This window comes from Rhinopithecus roxellana, chromosome 4 (assembly GCF_007565055.1).
Source record: "Rhinopithecus roxellana isolate Shanxi Qingling chromosome 4, ASM756505v1, whole genome shotgun sequence".
Lineage (NCBI taxonomy): Eukaryota > Metazoa > Chordata > Mammalia > Primates > Cercopithecidae > Rhinopithecus > Rhinopithecus roxellana.
Window position 1 is genome coordinate 128891163 of NC_044552.1, and position 9526 is coordinate 128900688.

Sequence of the window (9526 nt, forward strand, 5' to 3'; positions counted from 1 at the left end):
GAAAAACAAACAAATGGGGCTACCTCAAACTAAAAAGCTTCTACACAGCAAGGGAAACAATCAACAAAGAAACAACCTACAGAATAGAAGAAAATATTTGCAAATTATACATCTGACAAGGGATTAATATCCAGAATTTATAAAGAACTCACACAACTCAATAGCAATAATAATTACTATTATTATCTAATTAAAACAATGGGCAAAAGACATGAATAGTCATTTCTCTAAAGAAGAAATACAAATGGCCAACAGGTATATATATACACACACACATTTATATATATATTATGTATATAATATATATATATATATATATATATATATATAAAGAAAAAGAGGTTTAATGGACTCACAGTTCCACATGGCTGGGGAGACCTCAAAATCGTGGCAGAAAGGGAAGGAGGAGCAAACGCACGTCTTACATGGTGGTAGGCAAGAAATTATGTGCAGCGTAACTGCCCTTTATAAACCGATCAGATCTCATGAGACGTATTCACTATCCTGAGAACAGCATGGGAAAAACCTGCCCCTATGATTCAATTACCTCCAATCGGGTTCCTCCCATGATGCGTGGGGATTACAGGAGCTACAATTCAAGATGCAATTTGGGTGGGGACACAGGCAAACCATATCAGATGGAATTTCTTATAGGACTTGAAACCTTGGGGAAACACGTGATAGTGTGATTTCTATCTCCATAGTGGTCTTTGTTTTTTACCTAGGTTGGTTCTAGGTAGGTTCTGGGCTGGACTGGCAAGGGAGATCCTGATTCTTCTCAGTGCCACACAGCACTTATTCTAAAATCAACCACATAATCGGAAGTAAAACACTCCTCAGTAAATGCAAAAGAATGGAAATCATAACAAACAGTCTCTCAGATCATGGTGCAATCAAATTAGAATTCAGGATTAAGAAATTCACTCAAAACCACACAACTACATGGAAATTGAACAACCTGCTCCTGAACGACTCCTGGGTGAATAATGAAATTAAGGCAGAAATCAAGAAGTTCTTTGAAAACAATGAGAACAAAAACACAATGTACCAGAATCTCTGGTATGCAGCAAAAGCAGTGTTAAAAGGGAAATTTATATCACTAAATGCCCACATCAGAAAGCTAGAAAGATCTCAAATAGATACCCTTACACTACAATTAAAAGAACTAGAGACACAAATCCAAAAGTTAGCAGAAGACAAGAAATAACTAAGATCAGGGCAGAATTGAAGGAGATAGACACACAAAAAAACCCTTCAAAAAAATCAATGAATCCAAAAGGTTGCTTTTTCAAAAAAAATTAACAAAATAGACTGCTAGCTAGACCAATAAAGAAGAAAGGAGAGAAGAATCAAATAGACACAATAAAAATGATAAAGGGGATATTACCACTAACCCCACAGAAATACAAACTACAATCAAAGAATAGTATAAACACCTCCATGCAAATAAACTAGGACATCTAGAAGAAATGAATAAATTCCTGGATACATACACACTCCCAAGACTAAACTGGGAAGAAGTTGAATCCCTGAATAGACAAATAGCAAGTTCTGAAATTGAAGCAGTAATTAATAGCCTACCAACCAAAAAAAGCCCAGGGCCAGATGAATTCACAGCCAAATTCTACCAACAGGTATATTAAATAGTGCTCAGTTGGGCGCGGTGGCTCACGCCTGTAATCCCAGCACTTTGGGAGGCCAAGGCAGGCGGACCACCAGGTCAGGAGATGGAGACCATCCTGGCTAATACAGTGAAACTCTGTCTCTACTAAAAATACAAAAAAAAAATTAGCCAGGTGTGGTGGCGGGCGCCTGTAGTCCCAGCTGGGCGATAGAGCGAGACTCCGTCTCAAAAAAACAAAAGGACTCAATATCACTAGCCATCAAGGAAATATAGATCAAAAGCACACTGAACTATGAAGTACCATAAACATTATCTAGATAAATATATTATCGTTCTTTCAGAAAAAGGAAAGAAGGTTGTTTTGATGGCTATTTTTTCAATAGAGAAAATCCAGCCTGTCTTTCCATGGTAGAGTTGCCCTTAAGATCTGGTGGGAGCTTAGATATTTCTATTACACACATCATTGAGCTAGATTTTGCTCTATGAGTCAATTTAATAAACTTTCTTCATCTTATGGTGGGTCACATCTCTTAACATTCATTGATATGCCTGATATGCCTATATGTTTGTTTTTAACTATGTACTATTTTTTACCTTGTAAAAATAGTTCTCTCTCTCCTCTCTCCTCTCTCCTCTCTCTCTCTCTCTCTCTCTCTCTCTCTCTCTCTCTCTCTCTCTCTCTCTCTCTCTCTCTCTCTCTCCCTCTCCCTGCCTCCTCCCTCCCCCTGCAACCACTCCAACTTTCCACCCCACCTCTTTCTCATCTGCTTATGTCTATCTTTTGGTATGTAATCTTATCTATCTTATGTTCTAGTGGTTACATTTATAAAACATCCTTTGAATACCTTTGGTAAATTCTTTTCCAACTTAACTTTCTCATATTTGGTTTGACAGGTTTAAATGACATCATTTAACTCCGAATTATGTGATGATCAACAAGGATTTTCTAATTTCCCCTTTCAGGTATGCTTCTCCTTCATTAGTTGCATTAAAGATTATATATCAGAACATATATCATTTAAAATTATTCTCCATACTTGTTCTTGTTTTCCTACATAATTCAATAAATGTAATGTTCACTATCAGTCATTCTGCCAGTTCTACCAGTATTCTTTATTGGAAGAGGTTTGTACTGCAGTATATTCCTCAGAAAATGATAGTGAAAGATGAAACTGGATATCTTTCAGTCTGTACTCTCTGATAGATGTCAGAGTCTGACATCTGCCCACTCTTTGCACAATAGCAGCCTCTAAGAAAAATTATGTAGCCGATTGGATAAGGGATGCCAATTGATATAGGACAGCAATTTCATAGTTTTCTTCAAGATCAACCAATTCTATCACATAAATTTAGATTTTGACATAGGTGGGTTACTCATGTGGGCTACATTCTTGTAGACACATGACCTTAGAAGTAATATGAATTCCTCAGTTTAGAATACATTTTGAAAGCAGTGATGATGAGTCAGGTGTAACTACAGCACCGAAAGACAGACCAGAGATAGCCAAAGATGAACAAAGAAAATGGTCAAAGAGAAACAGAGAAGCTGGCATGTGGTCCCAGGTATAATACCTTATTAACTAAAATTATCCATTTTTGACAAGAATGCAACAGAAAAGCTGTGTGTCCTTCTCAGTGCACCATTAAGAAGTTCTTAATGTCAATGTGTTTTCACTGAAGATATTTAGTTTGGTCATTATTTAAGATGATTATTTTCTTTTTTTACTGAAGTGCTTTTCTTTTCTCAACAATGTATACTGGAAATAATTCCATAATAGTTCATAGCAGTCTTCATCATTCTTTTTCTACAGATGCATAACACTCCCTTTTTTTTTTTTTTTTTTTTTTTTTTTTTTTTTTTTTTTTTTTTTTTTTTTTTGAGACGGAGTCTCGCTCTGTCACCCAAGCTGGAGTGCACTGGCCAGATCTCAGCTCACTGCAAGCTCCAACTCCCGGGTTCACGCCATTCTCCTGCCTCAGCCTCCCGAGTAGCTGGGACTACAGGCGCCCGCCACCTCGCCCGGCTAGTTTTTTGTATTTTTTAGTAGAGACGGGGTTTCACCGTGTTAGCCAGGATGGTCTCGATCTCCTGACCTTGTGATCCGCCCGCCTCGGCCTCCCAAAGTGCTGGGATTACAGGCTTGAGCCACCGCGCCCGGCCACACTCCCTATTTTTAATGCAACCACTTTTCTATCAATATTTTGCAATTACAAGTGTTGGTACAACACATAAATTTACGTCTTTCTATTTTGTTATTGATGTAGGTGTATCTTCAAGATTGGTATCTAGAAGTATGATTGCTGTGTCAAATGATAAGTGCATATTTGGTTTTGCTAGGTCTTGTCAACTTTCCTTACTGAAGGATTGTACCAGATTACATTCCCACCAGCAATATGTCGTAAGACCTGGTTCCCCACAGCTTCACCAATGGAATGCTTATCACATATTCTAAATTTTATCAGTCTGATAGATTAGAAATAGTATCTTAACATTTTAATTTGTATTTCTAAAATTATGAGTGATTTTAAACATTCATATGAGGGTTTTTTAAAGTCTTTTTAAAATGTCTTTTATATCATTATTGTATCTTGTTGGTGAATGCCTATTCGTGTCTTTTCCCAGTTTTTCTATCAGGTTTTAGCATTTGTTCTTCAAGTTTCTGTTTGTTTGTTTCTGGTTTTGCTTTGTTTTTCTTTTTTGAGACAGGCTCTTATTCTGTCACCCAGCCTGGAGTACAGTGCCGCAATCACAGCTCACCTGCAGCCTCTACCGCTGAACCCATGTGATCCTTCTACCTCAGTCTCCTGAGTAGCTGGGACCACAGGTGCATGCCACCACACCTGTCTAATTTTTTTGCACCTTTTGTAGAGATGGGGTTTCACCATGTTGTCCAGGCTGGTCTCAAACTCCTGGGCACAAGCAATCCACCCACTCTGGTCTCCCAAAGTTCTAGGATTACTGGCATGAGCGACTGCTCCCAGCCTTATTCTTCAAGTTTTCAGAGTTCTTTATATATTAGAGATATTTGCCATTTAAACATGGTCTGTGTTTGGAATATTATGAATATTTTATCCCAGATAAATTATATTCTGTCTTTGTTTACATTGCTTTTGTGATGCGAAGTTTTTCATTGTTATGTGATCAAATCAATTATTTTTATTGCCTATAGGTCTTGACTTAACCTCAGAAGGCCTGTGCTCCAAAAGAGGAATTCACCAATACTTTATCCAAGTACTTTTATATTGTGCTTTTTGTTTTTTGTTTTGTACACTTACATCCCTTCCTTTTTGCCATTCTCCTCTCATAGAAGTTATGCTTTTGCAAAACTGACACTTGAAATTGCCTTTCCCTTTAAATAAAACCTGTCCTTTTAAATAAAGTTCCTCTCTTTATGTCACAGGTCTTGTTCTTTAACATGCTCTACTTTGAAATCTGTCTTATACAACTGTGCTCTGATGTGCTCTGATCTGCCTATTATATGTTAGTATGTTTAGAATGGATTTCTGGTAGTTTAGAAATAATCTTTCTGGTGGATTTAATCTTTCACTCCATCCCACACTCAAACCCCTTTGCCAGTGTCTCTCTCTCCTGAGTCCTCATCTGCAGTTTTTCTCAGTCCCTCCTTGCTTGCTAAGATGAAGTGAAAGCCAATGGGACTGGGGCACTGGTATTTGTTGATTTTCCTCCTTTTAATCCAAGTTATTTGCTGTTTCAGCATTGTCTGTCTTCACGTAATAATGAAGGTTTAGTTGTATATAGACATTTCACATGGGTTGGGAACATTTGGAGAGTGTTTATTACGCTGCCTCTATTATCTACAGCTAATAAAAAATCATCTGTGTGTTTGTGAATTCAACAAAATGTATTCATGGTCCTGGCTCATCAAACATACTTTACCTGCTCCACCAATAGAACAGGTATCCATATCTAAACACAATTATTGTGACAATTTCTGATTATTGTAGATGCTACTACATGTGGGGAAAATCAATAGTGATAGAGACAGGAGGCAACTAAAGGTCCCCCAGTGAAAGCTCACGCCTAGCCTAAAACAGTCTGAAGGCTGAAAAACCAGACTGCCGATCCCAGAGAATCATAACATTGTGCTTTAAATCTCTAGCATATTTAACAGGCTTCCCAAAATCAAGCTTCAGTTTCAAAATTGTCTTTCCTGATGCCTGGCTTTTGGAGGCTTCAGAGAACCCCTGGAGTATCCAAAAGGGAGGTACATATTTAGGTAAATGGGATTGCCAAAATGGTGTTCAATCTCCTTTTTTGTGAAAATACTAATATATGTTCCAAAATTGTATGGGATTTCAAAAATTCTAATGTCTAAAATATATGCTATAAATCATAATTAAGGTGGTTATGTTAAATTATTGTAAATCACAGAGATAACCAAACTTCATTGTCAAATGTGTTTCTGACTGTAACTATCTTGGACATTTTGTTATTCACAGACAATTGTTGCCTTATTTTAATCCTTTTTAAAAGATGGTTTATAACAACCATCTTTTAACATCTTGTAACATCTTATAATAAGCTATAGAAATTTGACAGGTGCTCTCAAATACAGATTTCTGATAACTATGGAAATTGTGACATTGGAATGAAGGAAAGATGTACAGGAGTCATGAAGAGCTAAAATATTCATGAACATCAAGCAAAACAAACTAACTGAACTGAATGGACTGAACTCAGAAAACTGAAGCAATCTCTTTGACATTTGCTTGGAATACTGCTGATCCTTGTTTTGTTTTTCAGAGTCCAGTATACTCCTGTGAACAAAACTTGGAACATGTTTGTTTCTCTCTGCCTTTTTCCTCTACAATCTGGAAACTAGTTGTGAATATTCTTAACCCATAGCAATATAGTTGTTTGCACCAGTGCAATAAGAATTCATTTTCTTTTGCAACAGGATGCAATTGGAGAAACTGGTTGTGGTTTCCCAAAGTTTTGACTGGAAGGGTATGCTTCCCTATCAGGAATCAAGCTCAACTTGCAGAACTGATAAAAGCCCCTTGGGAAAAACTGGCCTCATACTCTTATCTACACAGTCCCTGTACAGGGTTCATGACCTGTGGTCAGTAAAGAATGTCACTTTCTAATAGACCCAGGAGCTCCAAGTTTATCTTGGGACTTTAAGGGAAGAGGATCATCCAAATCACAGGTATTTGAAGATACAAATCCATGGCTGTGCTTGACTTTAAAAGATCTTATCTGACATTCCTTGTAGAACAGAATTCCATCAAAGCCAACCTAAAATTCCTACTTAGAGATAATTATTCTTGCTGCACTTTATGCAAATAGTCAGGCCAAGTACAAAATTAAAGACTGTTTTGCAAACAACTCAGTCCTTTAATGATTTTTTTTTTTAACAAAAATGATGACTGGAGAGAGAGAAATTATGTTTTGAAATTTATCATATATTTGTCATTAAATTCTAAACTCATTAGCTCATTCTTTTTTTAAGTTTCTGCCTACATTTTAGAATAACCCTGCTCGGTCTTGTGAACCAACCAGTGATCTCCAGCTGCAGCTCAGGAGAAATAAAAGGGAATGGGTACTGTAAAAATCTGGATCAATATTCTAGTTATGAGCAATTATCCTGCAAATCCTGCCAGTTGATGGGAATGAATAGGGTGCCCATAACCCAGAGGTTTCCTTTTTGGGAATGTAAGACAAAGGGAGCTAACCAAAGTCAAGCACAATGCACTGAAATCTTAGCAAGCATAACTATAGCCACCAGTTATCTGGACATGTCACAAGATGTCCTTTTCTCTCCCTTGTTGGAGGAAAACTCAATTCCACAGCTTCACTTCAGCATTTGGCTTATGATAAGGAGTCCTTGCAACTCCCACGAGACACATTTCTGTCCCAAACTCAATTCCAAGCTTTGGATCAAAGCCCTAGAATAGAAAACTGGATCTAAGGGATCTGGAAGCAGATGATAACAGAAGTTAAAAGGCACAATACAGGTGAGCATGACTGATTCCTGCCAATTAAGCCTAGCTTCTCATTCCATGGATAAAGATCACACTAATATCCATGGCATAAATGAGGTCTAGGGAATTCAAGGCTACTGACAGCAGGGGTGATAGGGCATACAGGGGTAAGAGCAGATACCCCCATCCCCTAGGCCACCCTGTTAACATGGTTGAAAGTCACTTTAACACCCCTGGGTGGCACCCTGCTGTGGTCACCAAGACTTGGGAATACAAGGACAGAGGAGAGAAAGAGGAACACCTCATTTTCCCTCTCTCATATGCGCTGGGTATTTGCTAGGAAGAGAAAGGAACCAGGGACACCTGCTCCCCTCTTTCTAGAGAGTAGCCATTAAACTTTAGTCTGTATCCCTTTTGAATGCATTCTGAACCCCTGGGACTCCTCTGAAAAAATTCCTTCTTCTTTCCTTTATTTTCATCTACCCCTTTCACTGATAGGTAATTGTGTCTCCAAACTACAGGACACTCCCCTCAGATGCATCCTCCAAAATCGGAAGAGTTAACTTCTCAAACCTTAAACTGGTTGGCTTAGAATTGGGCTCAGGGGAAGGGAACACAGAAGCCTAACATGCTGACAAAAGGGTAAAAGTTTTATTACCGGTCCAGCTTTTTGACATCCCCTCTCCTTGCGCAAACTGGTAAAAGGCCTCAGGATTTTTGAGGTATCCTTACCCCTCCCTTATTCCATTTCTATGTATGTTTTCTAATAACCCAGGTTGTCTCTTCTCACCTTCAGACGATCAAACCCAAAACAATCATGCAACCAAAGCCTTTGTCTATGGCTCCTTTTTCCAGGAACCCTTAGATAGGCCTCTGAGGGAGCTCTGACTGCCATTTCCCCAAAATAGCGCCCTCTGTCAGCAGGAAGCGGTGAAGATCTGTCTTTATCATTAACCTTATCCTTATCCTTATGCTTATCCTTATCGTTATTCTAAGGACAGTTAGATGTACTTCTTTAGTAGGGGAATGATAGAGACAGGAGGCAACCAAGGGTTTCCCCGGTGAAGCCCCACTATCAAGCCTAAAACAGCTTAAAGGCTGAAAAACCAGACTGCTGGTCCTGGAGAATCTCCTATCGGCCTGTGCTCTAGGGCGATGGGGTGGAGCCTTGGGAAGTTAGTGCTGTTTGCAGGGGGTAGGAGCCTGACCTCTCCTGTTCCTGTGTGGTAACCTGGGATTCAATCTGTGACATGGGGACCTGTTAACAGGAACACCTCTGTTTTGCTGAGTTTTTTCCTTTTCACCCAGTAAATTCCATTCCCCCCTCCCTTCAAAGTGTCTACAAGCCTAATCTTTCCTGGTCATATGACAGGAACCCAGTTTTTTCTACAACACTAGCCACCCTTATATTTATTCTTTTAGTGACTCCCCAAAATAATCTAGCAATGTAGGTTTTATAATCTTAACTCTAACAATAAGTAAACTGAAGCACAGACAGTGCTAGAAAAATGGCCCAAGCTCAACTCAACTGGCAAACTAGAGTTGAGCTTTTTGTTTGTTTGTTTGTTTGTTTTTGAGACAGAGTCACTCTGTTGTCCAGGTTGAAGTGCAGTGGTGCGATCTCGGCATCACTGCGACTGCTACCTCCAGGGCTCAAGCGATTCTTCTCCCCCAACCTCCCAAGTAGCCGGGATTATAGGCACACACCACCACGCCCAGCTAATTTTTGTATTTGTAGTAGAGATGGAGTTTTACCATGTTGGCCAGGTTGGTCTCAAATTCCTGACCTCAAGTGATCTGCCCACCTCCGCCTCCCAAAGTGCTGGGATTACAGGCATGAGCCACCATGCCCAACCATTGCTGAGATTTAAACTACATCTTTCCTAATCCAGTACCCATATATTCAAACCAATTTGTCCAATTTCATTTTCCAACAGTTAGTGGGCAGATTTAGTC